Consider the following 21,924-nt stretch of genomic DNA (forward strand, 5'->3'; position numbering starts at 1 on the left):
AAGACCACCTCCCTCCCTTGTTGGAACTGCCCTTGCTGTGCTAGGGTTAGGGGTGGGAGGCAGGTACAAAGATCTAGAAGAGTCACTGACTGTCTAAAGGAGTAGCAGAGGGAGGCATAATTTCAGTAAGTGTCAGCCTTTCAGAAATATACAGTACTAACTTAGTAATGTATTGACTTTATGTAGACTTTTGCAAATCTAACTTTTATACTGTGTGCCATGTAATCCCTCTTCCTTCTACTGGGGGTCATCTTTTGAGAGTTGATATCAGTGATGAAAGGGGAGGGAAATAATAATGGGGCTTGTCTGGAGCCATCAACACAAAGAACACACAGATGATCGATATTGTACAGTAGGTTTGACTGAGGTATAGTGAAATTCATTTTCCCACCAGTGATTTCCTCAGTGGTTTATCCTATATTCCCCTTTAGCCACTCCAGCCCTTCTGGCTGGCCAAAATCTGTGCTTAGAGGGTTGAAGGAGAGGATTAGAATGGCACCCTGTGACAAAGGATACATAAATAAACATTTTTTTTTAATGAGCTCACTTTTTTTGCCCTAAAAAAGTAAGAAATGCTTGAATCCATTGCTTGTCTTTATCCTTCTGAACTATGCTGCCAACCCAAATAGATGAGAATGTGGGAAAGTGATGGAATTTAGAGATGTCAGAAACCACTTTGATAAGAGGTAAGAAGTTCTGACTTCTTTTTTTTAATGTTTATTTATTTATTTTGAGAGAGAGAGAGAAATGATATGTGTGCATGAGTAGGAGAAGGGCAGAAAGAGAGAGAGAGAGAGAGAGAGAGAGAGAATCCCAAGCAGGCTCTGCACTGTCAGCACGGAGCCCAACGCAGGGCTTGAACTCATGAACCATGAGATCATGACCTGAGCCAAAATCAAGAGTCAGACACTTAACCAACTGAGCAACCTAGGCATCCTAGGAAGCTCTGACTTTTATACACATATGGTACTTTTGTTTTACTTAGTGTGTTGGCTAAATGGAAAAAAAACAAAAAAACAAAAAACAAAAAACCTTTATCTTCTCCCGTGCAAAATAGTCTACTTCATCTCAATTTGCAAAATTTCTTGTTTACTTCCTTTACTCAGTATTCCAGGTCTTCATATAAAAGGACAGGCATTATGTCTCACGCTGAAATCCAGATCGCAGATGTCCAGATTAGATTCTAGTCATTTCTATTCTCTTTTGCCATCATGTCATATAACAAAAAAAATGCATCAATTGCGAACAGTCTCTGAATCAGGTCTCCTGCAATAGAATTGGTGAATTAATGGAAGTTTCCGTATCATTTAAAAAAACGAGGAACACTAATACAAATGCTTATTGTGTCTACAGCAGGGATTTTGTGGGTAATCACTATCTGCTTGAATCCAAAGACAGAGAGATAATTACTTGCTTCCCGGGGGAACGGTCTGTTAAGAAAAACACTTTCAGTTTTGTTGTGCAGAAGCAGCACTAGGGTAAGAAAGGAAAGACATAGCATTTCAAGTGTTCTGGGAAGGATGGACTGATGACCTTGAGGAAGGAAGCATTTGTACTGGGGCGTTTTTGGGTAGAAAGGAGTTCTTTCAGATTCTGAGCCTTTTCTGTGAATTCTAGACTTTCTCCAGGTTCAGGGGTTGGGTAAGCCAGCAGGGCTATTTTTCAGAAAACATGGACAGTGGATTATTAGCTTTCCATCAAGAGGGCTCTATTCACATGCTGTCCACTCCTAGAACATAAACATAGGATCTTCCAAAATCAGCCACACGTGACTATTGAGCACTCTCAATGTGGCCAGTTTGAATTGAGATGTGTTATAAATGTAAAATACACATCAGATTCTGAAGACATAGTGTGAAAAAAGACTGAACCATCTTATTAAGTTTTACAATGCTGAGATGTCAAAGTGATAATATTTTGGATATAATGGATTAGATAAACTATAATATTAACATTAACATCACCTGTTTCTTTTTACTTTTAAAGATGTGACCACCATAAAATTTGAAGTTACATGTATTTCTTTTGGAAGGCACTGCTCTAGAAACTCAGAAGAATAGAATAACTGTAAGAAAGGGAGAAGGAACACAGAGGGGAAAAAAAAAAAAACAAGTTGACTTTTCTTCCCCCTTTAGGTCCTGAGGAATTTAGTGAAGGAAAAGAATTTTTTTCTCTTAGAATTTTAGAGCTAAGTCCATTAGAAATGATCTAGTCTGATATATCTTAAACTAAAGAACCTTGGGAAATTTGGAAGTAATCTGTAACTGCAGACCCCAGCTTGAGAAGCAATGATAGAATCGAAGAAACTTATGTTATAGCTTCAGGAAAGTAAGGCTCAGGAGACTAAGTGACTTCAGGGTGCTTAGTGGAGACGTAAGACTGGAAACCTAGCTTCCCCTACCCAGTCTGTTCTCTGGTACCCTATGGAAATGTTTTGTTTTGTTTTGTTAACAAGAAGAGGTGAATTATTCCCACAAATGTGTCAGTATACATGGAAAAGTGATATGTCTCTACAGCAAAAGGAGAGTATATCAGGATAGACTTGAGGCTATCTTAAAAAAAAGGTCAAATTCAGTTCGCTTCCTTTCATTCAACGGGTATGACATTTCCATATTTCCCTTTTTACCCCAGATAGTCCTAAAATCCTCGTTTGGATTTTATATTCTATATTCTGGCACCGTGATGAGGCTTTTTTTTCTTTAATGTTTATTTATTTTTGGGGGGTGTGGAGAGAGAGAGAACATGCATGGAAGGGACAGAGAGAGAAAGGAAGACAGAGGACTCGAAGCAGACTCAGAGCAGTCAGCGCAGAGCCCGGTGTGTGGCTCGAAGCCATCAACCATGAGATTACGACCTGAGCCACTTAGGTGTCCCACCCTGATGAACCTTTTAAAAAACTTATTTTGATATCTTCCTCCCTGGATCCATACGTGGTATGAGGGGGTTATATTTCCTTTTTAGATTCCTCTCTTTCTTCAAATTCGGAAGTTTCCTCTTCAAAATATACACCCTTTGTCTGCTCCAAGTCTTTTCTCCAGGACTGCTGTTAGTAAAACATATGTCACGCCATCAGTCGTGTCTTGTGGATTCTCTGTTGCCAAGGCAGCGAACTGAGAGGCTGGCCTCAGATAGCACCTTCTGGTAAACTCCTCAGAGCTTTCCTCAGGTAGGAACACAGTGTTTCCTTACAACGTAAAAAGTTCCTGGAGCTCTTAAAAAAAGTTTCTGGAATGTGCCCGTGCCTGTCCAGACTTCCTATACCTTTTCTCTTGCTTGGGGTCAATGACCCGGCAGCGGTATCTGGTGGCCTCTGCCATGGCATTTTCTCATCTAAGAAGTCCAACCTTTTGTTCAAGTTCTTGGCCCCTGGGACAGTTGCGAGATTGGCCTTAACGATTACGCAAAAACAGTTCTCTACTTCTCTTTGTCCGCTCCGAATGCTTTAGAACTATCATATATAATTAGCACTGTCCACCGTCTTCCAGGGAATCTAGACAACCCACCAGCATGTTCTCTCTGTGTCTACTGTTAAAAGAAAATTTAGATTTTGGAAACTTTGTGATTACTTTCCAGAAGAAAGATGTTATGAGGAACTAGTCTAAAGAACTGACTCATGCTGGGTAACTAAGTGTTCCTGTTCATTCCGCGATGACTAACAGCATTCTTCTGGCTGTTAAGTGTGATGATTTCAATTATTATATTGTGTAACCAAAAGATGGCAGTGCTCACTCTTCCTGTTTTCTGTGGTAGGACAAAATGGAAAGGTCATCTTGTTCTTCCATATTTTCCTTTACTCATCACAAAGTGAAAATAGTGAGTAAAAGTTACATAAGCAAATAAGTAAAATATATCTGGAGCCTCTTCAATATAACACTGATAATTTGCTAAGGGCAATTCCGTGGCAAAAAGAATATAAGACATTTTCTTTTATTTGTTTGATTCACTTTTCTGGTTGCTTCTATTTCTGAACATTTAAAACACGGCCTCCAGAAAACCTCCATGATACTTGACTGGTGGCTGGTAGTTCATGTCTGTATGTGCCAAGAGAATACTGACTAAAATAAAATTCGGCAATTTGTTGGTTATTATATTTCCCCAAATTACTGCCCCATTAACCCCATCCCATCTTTTCTTAGGCATCAATTTATCCTTTGAATCCAAGTGATTTTTTTTTCTTTTATAACTTTACTTTCTTGTAAGTTATGTCACTTAACAATTAGACCAAAGATTTGATCATCCAGAGTAGTATACCTAGACCCATACCCTGCTTAAATAGGAAGCCATACAGTCTGGCACAGTCAGTAAGTAATTTAACTCTTACTGGAGCTGAATGCCTCCAAAAAGAATGATTTCAGTTCATCCTATTCATTGATGAAGTCAGTTGGCTACATACAAAAAAGATTTGGGGACAACTGTGTCGATAGATTGCGTGTGGTAGTCAGACCTGAATTTACATCCAGACCTTGCTCGGCACTGTGATCGGGAATAAGTTACTCAACTTTGGGCAAGTTTCATCCTAAGGAAAAATGATGATAAAATACCCAGTTTGCAGGCCGGTTGTGAGAATAAGGTGAAACAATCAGTATACGCGGAAATAGCTCTCCTGACCAGTAGTCAGTTAACCTACGCCTTCTTCCTTCCTATTAAGAAAACATACACTTATATCCACCATTATTGTTGTTTGGTCAGTAAAAGAGAATACATAACAGAACTATACGTGTGCAAGTGTTCTGTTCCTTTGGGAACAAATACTTAATTGATTTCCATATTCCATAGGAATTATTGTTTAAATCATTCATTCAGCAACTCCTTCAGTTGTAACGTGTATTGAGGGCCGGGGCTCTGCTAAATGTCTGCATGGATTGACTCCTTTAACTCATAGCACCCCTACAACAAGATGCTATCATCCCCATCTTGCAGCTGGAGAAATGGAGTTACAGAGCTGTTGAATAACTCGTCCAAGGCCACGCAGGTAACAAGGTGGAAAGCTTAGAATTTAAAAAGTGTCTCTAGAGTCTGTGCGACTCCACATCTCTATTTACCCTGATAAAAAAGAAGAGGGTAAGTGTCTTGTAAGGGAGTCTTCTTCTCTTACTCCTTTCTCTTTCTCCTCCTCCTTTTCTTCTGTTCTTTGAGAAAAGTTTTATTTTAGCCTGCCCAGTGCCACCCTCCCTGTGCAAGTCTGTAGCCCTAGGGCCAGCCCCCTTCACCGATGTGCATCACTCTGTGCAGAAGCACTGCCAGCATGTCAGACAAACTGCCCTACAAAGTCGCCGGTATTAGCCTGGCCTCCTGGGGACACAAGGCCCTGGACGTTGCAGAGAATGAGATGCTGGGCCTCATGCCCACGAGGGAGATGTACTCAGCCTCCAAGCTGCTAAAGGGCACCCGCATCGGTGGCTGCCTACACATGACCATGGAGATTGCCGTCCTCATTGAGACCCTCGTAGCCGTGGGTGCTGAGGTGCGATGGTCCAGCTGCAACATCTTCTCTACCCAGGACCATGCAGCGGCTGTCACTGCCAAGGCTGGCATTCCAGTGTATGGCTGGAAGGGTGACATGGCTGAGGAGTATCTCTGGGGCACTGAGCAGACCCCGTACTTCAAGGATGAGCCCCTCAGCATGATTCTGGACGATGGAAGTGACCTCGCAAACCTCATTCACACAAGGTACCCGTAGCTCCTGTCAGGCATCCGAGGCATTTCTGAACAGACCACAATGGGATGACAACGAATGGGAAGCTGAAGGTGCTTGCCATCAACGTCAATGACTCTGTCACCAAGGGCAAGTTTTACAACCCGTGTGGCTGCCAGGAGCCTCTTATACATGGCATCAAGTGGGCCACAGATGTGATGATTGCAGGTAAGGTGGCAGCGGTAGCAGGTTGTGGCCATGTGGGCAAACGTTGTGCCCAGGCCCTGCGGGGTTTCGGGGCCTGCATCATCATCACAGAGATGGACCCCATTAATGCCCTTCAGGCTGCCATGGAGGCCTATCAGGAAGGCAACATACTTGTCACCACCACGGGCTGTACTGACATCATCCTCGGCCAGCACTTTGAGCAGATGAAAGACGATGCCATTGTGTGTAACACTGGACACTTCGACGTAGAGATTGATGTCAAGTGGCTGGATGAAAATGCTGTGGAGAAGGCGAATGTCAGCCTCCAGGTGTACTGAGAATGGACTGAAAAATGGGCTCTGTAACATCCTGTTGACTGAGGGCCAGCTGGCCAACCTGGGCTGCACCATGGACAACCCCAGCTTTGTGATGAGCACCTCACTCCCAACCAGGTGCTGGCACAGATAGAGTTGTGGAGCCACCCAGACAAGCACCCTGTTGGGGTCCACTTCCTGCTCAAGAAGTGGAATGAAGCAGTGTCTGAAGCTCATCTGCGTAAGCTGAATGTGAAGCTGACCAAGCTGACTGATAAGCAGGCCCCGTACCGGGGCTTGTCCCGTGATGGCCCCTTCAAGGCTGATCATTACTGCCACTGAGAACCAGGCCTGTTGTTTGCCTTATAGCTGCTGGCCTCACTGGGGTCCCACTTCACTTCCCCAAGAGCAAATGGCACCAACTTTTTTTTTTTTAATTTTTTAAAAATGTTTTTATTTATGTTTGAAGGAGAGAGAGAGACAGAGCATGAGCAGGGGAGGAACAGAGAGAGAGGGAGACCCAGAATCTGAAGCAGGCTCCAGGCTCTGAGCTGTCAGCACAGAGCCCGATGCGGGGCTCGAACCCACCAACTGTGAGATCATGACCTGAGCCGAAGTCGGACGCTTAACCGACTGAGCCACCCAGGCGCCCCAAATGGCACCTACTTTGAGATAAGCTTGTTAATGTCCCCCATTGACTCTCTGGGGCTGGTCACTCAGTCTTTAGCCTCTGCTACATCCCTCAAGCTGCTCCAAGTGTGGCAGGGGGAATTGAGAAGCCCTTCCTCAAGCCCTGGTCATGACAGAGGTACACAGGAAATACCCATGGGGAGCCATGAGCTCAGGGGGTTTGGAACCGCTCACTCAGTCAGTCCTTACTTAGGCTGGAAGTCAGCAAAGGTGGTCACAAAGCCCATGCACTTTACCATCTAGGCCCTCCCTTGGCCTATGGACTTTATACCCATGTTCTTAGTTTACTGGTTCACTAGTTCCTCAGCCGTGACAGATGAGAATGAACTGTATCAAGGGGCAGGGAGGAACTATTGGGAGTTTGTTCCTGAGAGCCTGGCTTAGTGCTGGGCATTTTGTTGTTTAAGAGGTTTCTCAGAATAGTTAGGTCAGTACTTTCAGTTCCCATTTTACAGAGCTTCAAATCTACTATTAAGGGAGAACCAAAAAAGGACAAGAGAAGTGACAGCCAGAGGTTGAGAGGGGCTTAGATCTGTCACCTCTTTGTAACTTGATGGTTCCTACCACAATCCTGGATCAAAAAGATTAATTTGGCTTATAATGCTTAATTAATGTTTATGATGTTAAAGTGAGCAGGAAGGTGGGTAAATAAAAAATTTGGTGCCTAAAAAAAATTATTTTATTGTGGCAAGAACACTTAACACAAGACCTACCCTCTTAACAAAATTTTAATTGTACGATACAATATTGATAAGTACAGTGTTGTATGGCAAATCTCTAGAACTTACTCATCTTGGTTAATTAAAACTTTGTGGGGGTGCCTGGGTGGCCCAGTCGGTTAAGCAGCCAACTCGGTTTTGGCTCAGATCATGACCTCACAATTCATGAATTCAAGCCCTGGATTGGGTTCTGCACTGGCAGTACAGAGCCTGCTTGGGATTCTCCCTCTCCCTCTCTCTCTGCCCCTTTCCCCACTCATGCTGTCTCTGTCTCCCTCAATATAAACAAACAAACAAACAAAAAAACCTTTATGCCCATTGATTAACAGCTCCCCATTTCTCCTTTCCCCTAGCCCCTGGAAACCACCATTTTACTCTTTGAATGATTCTATGAATTTGACAATTTTAGGTCCCTCATATAAGTGGAATCATGCAGTATTTGTCCTTCTGTGACTGGCTTATTGCACTTAGCATACTGTCCTCAAGGTTCATTGAATTGTCACATACTACAGAATTTTTTTATTTAAAAAATTTTTTTAAATGTTTATTTATTTTTGAGAGAGAGAAAGAGAGACAGAGTGTGAGTTGGGGAGGGGCAGAGAGAGAGAGGGAGACACAGAATCCGAAACAGTCTCCAGGCTCTGAGCTGTCAGCACAGAGCCCGATGTGGGGCTCGAACCCATGAACCATGAAATAATGACCTGAGCCGAAGTCAGATGCTTAACCGACTGAGCCACCCAGGCACCCTAGAATTTCTTTCTTTTTTTTTTTAAGGCTGAATAATGCTCCATTGTATGAATATACTGCATTTTCTGTGTCCAGTCATCTGTGGTTGGATATTTAAGTTGTTTATACATCTTGACTGTTGTGAATAGTGCTTCAGTGAACATAGGAGTGTTAATGTCTCTTCAGGATCCTGATGTTGATTCCTGTAAACACATATCCAGAAATAGGATCGCTAGATCAGATGGTACTTCTACATTTCTACATTTCTACATCGAGGAACTCCCTATTATTTTCCATAGGAGCGTTGCCACCAACAGCGCACAAGGCTCTCCATTTCCCTCCATCCTCACCAAAACCTATTGTCTCTTTTTTCTTTTGGTAATAGCCACCCTAACAGGTGTAAGGTTGGGGAATGGAGAGTATCATATCCTGTAATCCCAGCCCAAAGGCAATGTGGCTTGGCTGCTGAGTCAAAGGATCCCCAGCACTAAAATAAATGGTGTCAGCAATGAGGATATAGAATTTTGGGTGGGCCAAAAATCAAGAGTTGTTTAGGTGAACTTGAGCAGGCAGCCACTGAAAAGTGAAAAGAAAGGTGCCTTGCTTACTAGCCAGAGCAGCTCTCTCCCCTTGAATCCTCTCATCTCTTTATCTTCCTCTCCCTGGCTTTCAGGTGCTTTAAGGAAAAAAGGGATTACAGGCAGGGCTAGGTCTCCCTGTGCCCAAGGAGAACACAGCCATCTAAGTATTTTGGGGAAGTTCGGTGTCGGGGTGAAGAGGACCTTAAACTCTTATGGCTCTGTTGAATACAGGCAGCCACGTGACCATCACATCGTCAGGGAGAAGCTCGGGTTGAGCTGATGGGATCTGGGGAGGGATCTCACCAGGAAAAAGAGGCTAACATGAACTTGTGGGTGGGGTCTTTGGTGCACACCTTGTCAGCACATGGTTCTTGTATGTCCATCTGAATATATAGGAGGAACTGGTGTGCTATATACTTGTACTTCCCTATCCATAAATGCCGTAGGGGGCCCTCTTGATCTGGATGAACCATTGGGGAAGAAGTGCTGGTGAGGCAAAATTCCCTGCCACTTGGCATCAATGAGTGAGTCAGGATTCAGTACAAGGGCCTCTACCCTCTGATGTTCACTAAGGAGAGCTATCTCGTTGTGACAAGTCAGAGGTCTCAGTCTCAGTGACCCAGACTTCTGGGTTATCACACCTCTGTCTGCAGGGGTGTCTGATAAACCTCAACAACGTTCTGCTCACCAAAAAAAGGAGGCCAGTGTGTTGCAGACAGTGCATGTCAGTACCTTGGCAGTCTGTTTGGTCCTTTACATGGCCGTGGCAGGCAGAGTTCTAAGATGGCCCATGACCTTCTTCTGGTTTTATTCCCACGCTTATGTTATGTTACCTGGCAAAGATTTTGCAGATGTAATTAAGGTTAATAACCACTTGAACTTAGCCTAGGGAGATTATCTGGGTGGATCTAACCTCCCATGAGCCCTTTAAAGCCCTGAATTTTCATCAGTTAATAACAGAAGAGGGAGTTAGAAAGAGAAGAGACAGGGGAAGATTTGACGCCATTGGTTGGCCTTTAAGATGGAGAGGGCAATGTACGAGGGTTGAAGATTGGCTCCTAGGACTGAGAGTGACCTTCTGGCCAACAGCTGGGAAATGAGGATCTCTGTCCTCCAAGTGAACAAACTCCAGATAAGAGCCTAGCCTGATTGTCCTCTTGAATTCAGCCATGTGAGACACCAAGCAGAGGACTTAGCCAAGCTCACCCAACCTTCTGATCTACAGAATGGTGAGCTAATGAATGGGTGTTGTTTTAAGCCACTGAGTTGGTAGTAATTTGTTTCACAGCAGTGGAAAATGAACCCAAAACCAGCATCTCTCAAGGGGCCCCAGAGCAACTAGCTGCATTAGAAGCTATCCAGCAACTTAAAAAAAAATTTCATTATCTAAAATCAATTCTTGAAATAAAAACATTGGCACTTACTTTTAAGTTAATTAATTTGTGAAACCATTTTCTTTTGTCGAATACACACTGGCATTAAAACAGAGTAAAGAAGTACAATGGGTATCTGCAAAAATCAGCTCTCTGATTATTGTGTTCACCCAAATTTTGTGTCTGCACATGTGAAATAAAATTAAATTTCTCAAACATTTTATATGCAGCACTTTTTTAATGCAGCATTTTTTAGAAAGTGCACTGTTTTTCACTGCTATGGTCTTCATAAAGGATTTGGCTTAAATTTTAATAAAAAGACTAGGATAACTCCGCTGTATTTTTCAACAGTATTTGTATAGAGAACAATTTGAGTCAGCATGCAAGCAACATCCTTTCTTTTCGCATACCTGTATTTAGGGAAAATTATACCCTTTTTGGCAAAAATAAAATCCCAACACAAGGAAGCAGCATTAAAAAGACGAATGTGAGCAGCACATAAAAATCACATCTTTATTGATTATTAATTAAAATTCTCAATCATGTAGTAGGCACAGGGAGATCCAGGCTATGGGGGTTCATTCTCTGGGAGAATACCTTTAAGTCATTTTTTACAGCTTTAGCATTAAGCTCTGAAGAGTTTGACAAAAGTCTGGAATTACTTCTGGAGCTACTTTCAGGGAGTGAAGATGTCCTTGTTGAGAAACGGAACACTTGGACAGTGTCTGAGATTGATGATTTTCAGTGTTACTGCACATTCACCTAAGTCAGCAATACCTGCATCCACCAGGTAGAGTTTGTTTTACAGGTGTTAGGAAACCTGGGGACCTCTGAGGTCCTACAATCCAAATGACCTCCTTTGAGCTCCAAGTCTCTGTTCTTGCCAATTCAAATTTCTGGCAAAGAGAGGCAAAGGGAAGTGGGCCTTCAAGGGCCATAACAGCTCCATTGCTCCCTGCAGGGTCAGTCGAGTCCTCTATTGCAAATGAATTGCAATTGAACTTCTCCCTCTGTCCCATCCCGCTTCCCCTGTCCTCTTACACATGGTATTTCCCAGTAAAAACCTGCATAAAAATCTCTTCCCCTGTTTTTCATTGGAGGGTAGGCATGAGAAGTGGGGCAGGAGACACTTGACCTTTGGCATCAAGTGTAAATAACGGCAGTGTCTAAGCCCCTAACTACTATATTCTTCACTACTTCCATTCTCCAAGAGCAGGCTTTAGTTTCAATAATTGGGAAAACTGCCTCAAAACTACAATCTTGAATGGGTCTCAGCCCAGGATTGTATTTTAAGGTACAAAGGTCTGCCTCCTGGCCTGAGTGGCTCAGTTGGTTAAGTGTCTGACTCTTGGTTTCTGCTCAGGTCATGATCAAATGGCAACTCCTGGTTTTGGCTCACGCCATGATCTCATGGTTTGTGGGCTCCACGCTGACAGTGCAAAGCCTGCTTGGGATTCTCCTTCTCTCTGTCCCCACCTCTCTATCTCTCTCAAAATAAATACATAAACTTGGGGCGCCGCGTGTTTCAGTCAGTTAGGTGCCTGACTCTTGATTTCGGCTCGAATCATCATCTTGTGGTTCGTGAGTTCAAGCCCCATCTTGGGCTCTGGGCTGACCGTGTGGAGCCTGCTTGGGATTCTCCTTCTCTCTGTCCCCACCTCTCTATCTCTTTCAAAATAAATACATAAACTTGGGGCGCCTGCGTGGTTCAGTCAGTTAGGTGCCTGATCCTTGATTTCGACTCAAATCATCATCTTACGGTTTGTGAGTTAGAGCCCCATCTTGGGCTCTGGGCTGACAGTGTGGAGCCTGCTTGGGATTCTCTCTCTGTCTCTCCCTCTGCCTCTCTCTCTCTCTTACTCAAAATAAATAAAATAAATAAATAAATAAATAAATAAATAAATAAATAAATGAAATTTAAAGAAAGGGCTCCATGTCCAATGGCAGACCTGGTTTATCACATGACCAATCACTATCACTACAGGGCAGGGTGGGGAGGGGGAGAACTGAGCTAAGTTTTGAATTTTGTTGAGGAAGGGAGTTGGCTGTGGGATAGAGAGGAACAGGGAGGGGGTCCTGACACAGTCTCCAAGAAATTGAAATCAGTGTTCTAGAAACTTTAGTGGGGAGGATGCAAAGAGAGCAGAGGAACGGCGCACTTGCTATCCGTCGCAGAGGCAGCTGGTCTGGGGAGACACTTCCTTTGCAAAACCATCTAGTGAGCTGGTTGCTATGACAGCAATAGTAATCCTCTCCTGTAGACTCCACGGGAAAAATACTCCTCTGACTTTCATTCTTTCTTTTTTCCCCAATATTTTGAAATATGCTTTTGAAGCGAAATATTCAGGGCTGGTGACCTTCCTTTGGTGTGCAGTAAGGCAAAGCTCTTTCTCTCTTGGATCCTTTCTACACATATAAAACCAACACGTTAATACTTGCGATTTGTGTTGAATTTTAAAAAGAGGGTTTTATGTAGCTGTGGCCACACAATGAGGTGGACATGACCATGTCACAAATACTGAACAGCTCCTTAGCTGTCCAGATACATTGTAGAATTGGATTTCTCTTTGCACTTCAATTCAAGGAAAGTAATTTGTTTATTAAAGTGGTACATGTCTTATGTCTCCCTTTATCATGAGCCAGTTTTAGGTAAGTGACTTTTTTTGTTAACTACTTTGCTTAAATAAATCACTTCAAGTCAGGAAGTGGACGAAATTGAAATGATTATAAATCAGTACAATTCGATACCTGGTTCTTATTTGGATACTCAGATTCATAAGTAAGGATGGTTTTTAAGAGTTTTCTTGTATGGGGTAGTAATAGTTCTCACTGCCGCTTACTGAGGATTTATTCCGCTTCACGTACTTTGCTAAGCACTTTCATATGTAATTTTATTTAATTCTCAAGTTAACTTTATGAGATAGGTGTTAAGTCCTCACTTTATAGATGCAAATCTGGCATATATCCTGTCTTTGCTGGGGTGATGTAAAATGTTTATGTGATACAATACCTACCTACTTTGCTATTAAAGCTGCAAGTTTTGGTTCGGATTCTCTGCTGAGGAGGTAACCTACCGAGGTGTGACATTTTAAGCAACAGATTTTTGACGACAAAGAATGTGTTTCACAGGATTCACATTAATGCTTTTTCTTTGAACATAGGTATGCCAGATGCTCATTTGAAGTTAATGCGATTCAGCATTTATGCAGCACCCACAATGCATGAGGCATTGGTGATACAACCAAATCTTGAGGTGGAGCTCTGGGTGTCTTGCTCTGAATCTTCAAGGCCCTCTTTATGCCTTTTTAAATTTTTTAACAGTTTTATTGAACTATTATTCACACACCATACAATGTGTCCACTTAAAGGGTACAATTGAGTGATTTTTAGCATATTCACTGATGCGGCAGCCATTCCCACCATCAATGTTGAGCATTTTTATCACCTTAAAAAGAAATCTCATACCGCTTAGCTCTCACCTTCCTTTTGACCCATCGACCCCCAGCTGGGAAGCAACCATAAATCTACTTTGTGTCTCCATAGATTTGCCTGACCTGGACATTCCATGTCAATGGAATTATATAGTAAGTGGTCTTTTCTGACTGGCTTCCTTCAGTTAGCATGATGTTTTCAAGGTTTGTCCATGTTGTACACATATCAGTGCTTCATTCCTTTTTATAACTTTATTTATTTTATATAAATAGTATGCATATACCACCTTTGTTTAGTCCATGCTTTCAGGTTTTTTTGGATTGTTTGCATCTTTTTTTTTTTTGAAAGATTTATTTTGAGAGAGAGAGAGAGACAGAGAGTGTGTGTGTGTGTGTGTGTGTGTGTGTGTGTGTGAGATCAGGGGAAAGAGGCAGAGGGAGGGAGAGAGAGAGAGAAAGAGAGAGAATTTTTAAGCCAGCGCCACGCTGAGTGTGGCTTGATCCTATGACCCTGGGATCATGACCTGAGCTGAAATCAAGAGTCAGACACTCCACTGACTGAGCCAACCAGGCGCCCTTGTTATATAATGAATAATGCTGTCATAAACACTCATGTAACAGATATTTATTCTAATTTTTCTTGGTTGTGTAACTAGCGGTAGAAGTGTTGGGCCCTCCATTGCTCCTAGCCATGTGTCAAAAGCTCAGAGGAAAGGACCCAAGACTTACTTGGTCCCGCCTACAGTGTTGCCTAGGACTTGATCTGGAGTCTTGGCTGCTTTTGGATTTCCTGATTTACCAAATCCCAAAAGGCAAGGTTTAAAGATAGTTGGGCAGATGGAGTGAGCAGTTTTATAGATTGAAATTTCATAGCTCCAGTGAGCAGACCCATGTTCACACCCAAGTGTGTTTGGATCCTGGTGAAATTGATATTTATGTTGAGGTCTGTACTAAAACAAAGATTTTGGAAATCATGGGGGAAATATCAGATGGGGGGCGGCCATGGGGGGAAAAGGACTATTGCTGCATGAGAATCCAAACTCCCTGTTGTGTTCTGGGTCTTGTTTTCTCTCTGCATGGTCACTTGACAGAGATGTGTGAGTCTTACTTTTCTCCCCTGCTGTTGTTTCTCTGCTATAACTGGCTTAATAGAAAAACAAAATGTATTTTAGCTCATACGTAAGCTTTATAGTTCTTGTTATTCACATACAAAGCAGATAAGTAGGAGATTTTATATCTTTCTTAAAAATAAAATTACTTTTAAAAAGGCAGAAAAACAAAACTAGGTGGCTTATCACTGATTTTCTTTTCTTTTCTTGTGGATTAGTAGCATTTGATTAAAAAAAAGTTCTCTAGTCCTATTTTCAGACAATTAAGCCTGAGTTGTTTTCTTCTTGAAACTTGTACCTGGAAGAACTCAGAAGGGCTGTGGAGAGGTTGTTAGAATCTGTTCATTAAGCCTGATCTTTAGAATAATTCTTATTTATTTATTTATTTATTTATTTTAGAGAGAGACAGAGAGACAGAGTGTGAACGGGGTAGGGGAAGAGACAGACGGAGACACAGAATCTGAAGCAGGTTCCAGGCTTTGAACTATCAGCACAGAGCATGATGTGGGGCTTGAATTCGTGAACCAGGAGATCATGACCTGAGCTGAAGTTGGCCACTTAACCGACTGAGCCACCCAGGCACCCCTAGAGTAATTCTTAAATTAAACAGAATATCTGAACACAAAGCCTCCAGACAGTGAAACAATTACCCAATATCCAAACTTCGGAGTCCAAAATCTAACGTAGTTGGTGACATAGAGGAGGAAAGATATCTTTCCTCTTCCCAGCTTAAGTTTTCAGCTGGGTCTCTGTAACAAAAGACAGATTAATAAGTGAAAAGCCTGCAGATTTATTTACTATATGTTTATGTGACCCAGAAGTCTTCATAAGGAAATGAAGACTTCAAGGAAACCGTTTACACTTGAATGTTTTTATGCTAGGTTTGATGAAGTGGGGGAAGTCATTGGAAAATATGATAGGGCAAAGGATCTGAGCTAAAGGTAGTAAACTGGGGGAAACCTAGCAAGGTCTTCCTTCATATTCTTCTGAGTCCCTCTGTCTTTGGAGGTAAGAATGCTCCTTTCCTCCAGGAACAGGAAAGGTACTTCTCCATGAGGGTGATTTTAGGAGCCTTAGACCATTTTCAGGGGAAAATCAGAAAGTCCTTCCTGTACCTGCTGTTTCTCAAATCCCTTCAGCTTGAGATATTCAATATGCCAAGATGTCATATTTTAAGATAATGTGTCCTCAATTCTGCCAAGAATAAAAGGGAAAAAAATACCTATTGGAAAAATATTTATGAAAATGCACTATCCGGTTTTATTACTCTCACCAGTAGCTGTCCTATCAGATTTAGCTCCTGAGTGGAATTATACATATTTTATTCTGAATGTTTTCCTACTCAAAATTTGGTACTGGGGTTTTTCCCATGTAGTTTGGAACAAAAAGCCAAGAACACTTGGATGGATATAAATTTTGCTTCTGAGTGCTTTGAAGCGTATGCTACTCTGTTTTCTGTCTATAACATTTTGTTGTTAACCTTTCTAATTTGGTATAAACAACAATAGCAACAATGCAAAAATTATATTAATGCTGAAATTTACTAAGTAAAAAACTGCAAAAATGGCACCTGAGTACTGTTACCATGGGGACAGGATGTAAGAGAGGAATGAACGTAGCTTGCAATACTAGAAAGACTAGAAGTAAATTCCCCCTCAGAAAACTTGTGATTAAAGTATCTTAAATTTGTGCATTTGGTTGCTATTTTTTTAACAAAACAAAAAAGCAGCAGAGATAACAAACAACATCACAGAGCTTGGTGGGACAGAGGTCCATGTCTTCGAATTGGGAGAGATAAAATGGGCAGTGTAGGCTTGGAGGAGGTGGGGAGACCCCTTTGGTGGAGAAACAAAATGAAGAGGAAGAGAGGCTGTGGAAGTGTGGGATTGTATTTGGAGAAGAGAAAAACCTCTCCAGACCACAGTCCAGAAAACGAAGAATAGGAAGAGAGCCAGTTTCTACTTTGCAAACAGCCTTAGGAGTGAAAATCAGAGATTTCAGGGTTGTGTGCCTATCTCTGGACTGGAACCGATGCCGTGCGTGTGCCTGGTGGGGAGGAGAGCCAACCCCAGGCTTGGTAGGATCTCGGGGTGCACTGAGAGAAGGCTGTCCCCTCCCTGGAGTACTGTGGGAAGAGGGTTTATTGCCCCCCGCCCAAGGACAAAAGACCCTGCAGGAGCCAGCCAAATGCCCTTTGTAGACTGGGCAGAGTGGCGCTATTCCAGAGCTAGTCAGCACAGAGTGGGATCCTTTAAGACATGGGGTTTTGAATCTGATTTGAAAACCTGGGAAGCGAGGGAGTCTGTGGGGTAGGGCAAGCCGGCCGGCCTGTGCCTGTGCAGCTCTTTCAGGGCTCCCTGAACAGTGTGGTTTGAGACACCTGACCGAGGAGGAGAGATTGGGGTGTTGCCATTTTCCTCCCCATCACCAACATGGTGAGGCTTCAGGGAACCCAACATCAGCCCCCAGTGGAGGCGGCCCTGCTTACACCAAACCTCATCCCTCCATGCGTGGTAGCTACTTATCTAGTGGAGTGTGATTGACAATGACTGAACCAGATGGCCTCTCCTCCAGACCAGCACAGTCACCGGTTCCAAGGAACCAATAGGCAACTGTCCTGCAGTTTTGTATGTTTGTCTGCTTTTTTTCTTTTTAAATTATTATTATTATTACTATTATTTTTTTATTTTTATTTTCTTGCCTTCTCTTCTCTTTTCCCTCCTTTATCTTTATACTCTCTTCTTTTTCTTCACCCTTTGGAATCAGCCCTATAGTTTCTGATTTGATTTTTGGTCCATGCTTATGTGTATATTTTTTCTTTTCTTTTCTTTTCTTTTCTTTTCTTTTCTTTTCTTTTCTTTTCTTTTCTTTTCTTTTCTCTTCTCTTCTCTTCTCTGCTCTTCTCTTCTCTTCTTCTCTTTTCTTTATTCTGGTTGTTAAATCAGGCATTTTTACTCTATTCTTTCTACACATTTTCTGTATCTCCTTCTTTATTTTCCTCTCTTTCTGGATTAAGCCCTACAGTTTCTTTGATTCTTTGCCTGGTCTTTTTTTCCACCCCTGTCACTTCTCTCTTTGTTTGGGATAAGGTTTCTTTTCCCCCACCTTCTTCTCCTCTTTTCCAGGGTTACTTCAGTGAGCAAATCAAGGCATGCCAGGTGGACAGTCCAATCCAGCACTACATGTAGTGAGATAAAGCAGCCCAAGACACAACAACAGAGTGCACATAACGCACTCCAAATACACTTCCTGAAGTGCCAGTTTCTGGACAGTGTATGATCCCTTTTTAATATAGTGGTACTTGCAGGTGCAGGACACATAAAAAGCTGTTAAGTCACATAAAGGATAGAAACCTAGCCAAAATGATGAAATGGAAGAATTCTCCTCAGAATAAATTCCAGGAAGAAATGACAGCCAGAGAATTGTTCAAAACAGATATAAACAATATATCTGATCAAGAATTTAGAATAATAGTCGTAAGACTAATAGGTGGGCTTGAAATAAAGCATAAAAGACAGCAGAGAATCTATTGCTGTAGAGACCAAGGACCTAAGAAATAGTCATGTTGAATTAAGAAATGTTGTAAATGAGATGCAAAATAAACTAGATGCAGTAACAGCAAGGATGAGGAGAAGCAGAAGAGAGAATAGGTGAAATAGAAGATAAAATTATGGAAAATGATGAAGCTGAGAAAAGGAGAGAAAGGAAATTACTAGATGACAAGGGGAGAATTAGAGACCTAAGTGATTCAGTGAAATGAAATAATATTCGTATCATAGGAGTTCCAGAAGAGGAAGAGAGACAGAAAGCTACAGAAGGTTTATTTGAACAAATTTTAGCTGAGAACTTCCCTAATCTGGGGAAGGAAAGAGGCATCCAAGTTCCAGAGGCACAGGGAACTCCCTTCAAAAAAAAAACAAAAAAAACAGACCGTCACCATGATATATCATAGTGAAACTGGTAAAACACAAAGATAAAAAGAATTCTGAAAGCAGCTAGCATCAAATGGGTCCTAACCTACAAGGGTAGACACATAAGGGTAGTAGCAGACCTGTCCGCTGAAACTTGGCAGGCCAGAAGGGAGGGGCAGGAAATATTCAAAGCCCTGAATAGGAAAAAGATGCAGCCAAGAATTCTTTATCCAGCAAGGCTGTCATTTGGAACAGAAGGAGAGATAAAGTCTTTCCCAGACAAACAAAAACTGAAGGAGTTCAAGACCACTAAACCAGCCCTGCAGGAGATGCTAAGGGGAACTCTGTTAGTGGAAAACAGCAAAGACTACAAAGGCCAGAGACATCACCACAAGCATGAAACCTACAGATAACACAATGGCATTAAATCCATAATCTTTCAATTATCTTAGAATCTTTCAATCTTTCAACAATCTTTTCAATCTTCCAATCTTTCAACAATCTTTCAATAATCACTTGGAATATAAATGAACTAAATGCCCCAATCAAAAGACATAGGTTATCAGAATGTATAAAAAAAATAAGACCCATCTATATGCTGCTTACAAGAGACCCATTTTAGACCTGAGGACACCTGTAGATTGAAAGTGAGGGTATGGAGAACCATCTATCATGCTACAGGATGTCAAAAGAAAGTCAGAGCAGCCATACTTATATCAGACAAACTAGATTTTAAAACAAAGATCGTAACAAGAGATGAAGAAGGGCATTATATCATAATTAAGGGGTTTGTCTATCAAAAAGAGCTAACAGTGTAAATGTTTATGCCCCTAACATAGAACACCGAAATATATGAATCAGTTTATCACTAACATAAATAAATGTATAGGTAATAATACCATGATTATAGGGGATTTTAATACTCCACTTATAGCAATGGACAGATCATCTGAGCAGAAAATCAGTAAGGAAACAACAGCTCTGAATGACACATTGGACCAGATGGAGTTAACAGCTATATTCAGAATTTTTCATCCAAAAGCAGTAAAATACACATTCTTCTCTAGTGCACATGGAACATTCTCCAAAATAGATCACATACTGGGTCACAAAACATCCCTCAACAAAAATAAAAGGATTGAGATCATACCATGTATATTTTCAGATCACAATATCATGAAACTTGAAATCAACCGCAAGAAAAAATTTGGAAAGCCTCCAAATACTTGGAGGTCAAAGAACATCCTACTAAAGAATGAATGGGTCAACCAGGAAATTAAAGAAGAAATTAAAAAACATATGGAAGCAAATGAAAATGAAAACATGACAGTCAAAACCCTTTGGGATGCAGCAAAGGCAGTCCTAAGAGGAAAATACTTTGCAATCCAGGCTTATCTCAAGAAGCAAGAAAAATCCTAAATACAGAGTCTAACCTCACACCTAAAGGAACTAGAAACAGAGCTGCAAAGAAACCCCAAAGCCAACAGAAGAAGAGAAATAATAAAGATTAGAGCAGAAATAAAGAATATAGAATCCCCCCGCCCCAAAACCAGTAAAACCAATCAATGAATCTAAGAGCTGGTTTTTTTAAAAGAATAAACAAAATTGATAACTCCCCAGCCAGACTTCTCAAAAAGAAAGAGAGGACCCAACTAGATAAATAACTAATGAACAAGGAGAGATCACAACCAACACCACAGAAATACAAACAATTATTAGAGAATACTATGAAAAATTATATGCCAACAAACTGGACAATCTGGAAGACATGGACGAATTCCTAGATACCCACACACTACCAAAACTCAAATGGGAAGAAATAGAAAATTTGAACAGACCCATAACCTGCAAAGAAATTGAATTCGTTATAAAAAATCTCCCAACAAAGATGGGAGTCCTGGGCCAGATGGCTTTCCAGGGGAATTCTACCAGACCTTTAAAGCAGAGTTAACACCTATTCTTCTCAAGCTGTTCCAAAAAATAGAAACAGAAGGAAAGCTTCCGACTCATTGTCTAAAGCCAGCATCACCTTGATTCCCAAGCCAAAGATGCCACTAAAAAGGAGAATTACAGGCCAATATCCCTGATGAACATGGATGTGAAAATTCTCAACAAGATACTAGGAAATCAAATTCAACAGTACATTAAAAGAATTGTTCACCATGAACAAGTGGGTTCATTCCTGGGCTGCAGGGTTGGTTCAATATTTGTAAATCAATCAACGTGATACATCACATTTATAGAAGAAACGATAAGAACCATATGATGCTGTCAATAGATGCAGCAAAAGCATTTGACAAAATACAGCATCTTTCTTAATAAAAACCCTCATGAAAGTCAGGATAGAAGGTACATACCTTAACGTCATAAAAGCTATATATGAAAGGCCCACAGCTAATATCATGCTCAATGGGGAAAAATTGAGAGCTTTCCCCCTGAGATCAGAAACACAACAGGGATGTCCACTCTTACCACTCTTGTTTAACATAGTGTTGGAAGTCTTAGCCTCAGCGATCAGACAACAAAAGGAAATAAAAGGCATCCAAATTGGCAAAGAAGAAGTATAACTGTCACTTTTCTCAGGTGACATGATACTCTACATGGAAAACCCAAAAGACTCCACCAAAAAACTGCTAGAACTGATACATGAATTCAGCAAAGTCACAGGATACAAAATCAAAGTATAGAAATTGGTTGCAGTTCTATACACCAATAATGAAGCAACAGAAACAGATATCAAGGAATTGATCTCATTTACAATTGCACCAAGAACCGTAAAATACCTAGGAATAAACCCAACCAAAGAGGTAAAAGATCTGTACACTGAAAACTATAGAAAGCTTAAGAAAGAGATTGAAGAAGACACAAAGAAATGGAAAACATTCCATGCTCATGGATTGGAAGGACAAATATTGTTAAAATGTCGATACCACCCAAAGCAATTTACACATTCAATGCAATCCCAATCAAAATAGCACCAGCATTCTTCTCAGAGCTAGAACAAACAAATTAAATTTGTATGGAGCCACAAAAGACCCCGAATAGACAAGGTAATGTTGAAAAAGCTGGAGGCATTACAATCCCGGATTTTAAGCTGTATTACAAAGCTGTAATCATCAAGACAGTGTGGTATTGGCACAAAAACAGACACATAGACCAATGGAATAGAATAGAGAACCCAGAATTGGACCCGCAAATGTATGGCCAACTAATCTTTGATGAAGCAGG

The 21,924-nt window shown here is 41.4% G+C and overlaps 1 long non-coding RNA gene and 1 pseudogene across 1 annotated transcript in view; both read left to right on the plus strand.

Annotated features, from left to right (window-relative positions):
- Positions 1-21,924, plus strand: part of LOC132665768 (uncharacterized) — an 87,918-nt gene that overhangs the window by 33,522 nt on the left and 32,472 nt on the right. The window lies entirely within an intron of this gene.
- Positions 3,285-8,031, plus strand: LOC144613847 (adenosylhomocysteinase pseudogene; annotated as a pseudogene).

Source organism: Panthera onca, chromosome D3, assembly GCF_046562875.1.
Source record: "Panthera onca isolate mPanOnc1 chromosome D3, mPanOnc1 haplotype 2, whole genome shotgun sequence".
NCBI lineage: Eukaryota > Metazoa > Chordata > Mammalia > Carnivora > Felidae > Panthera > Panthera onca.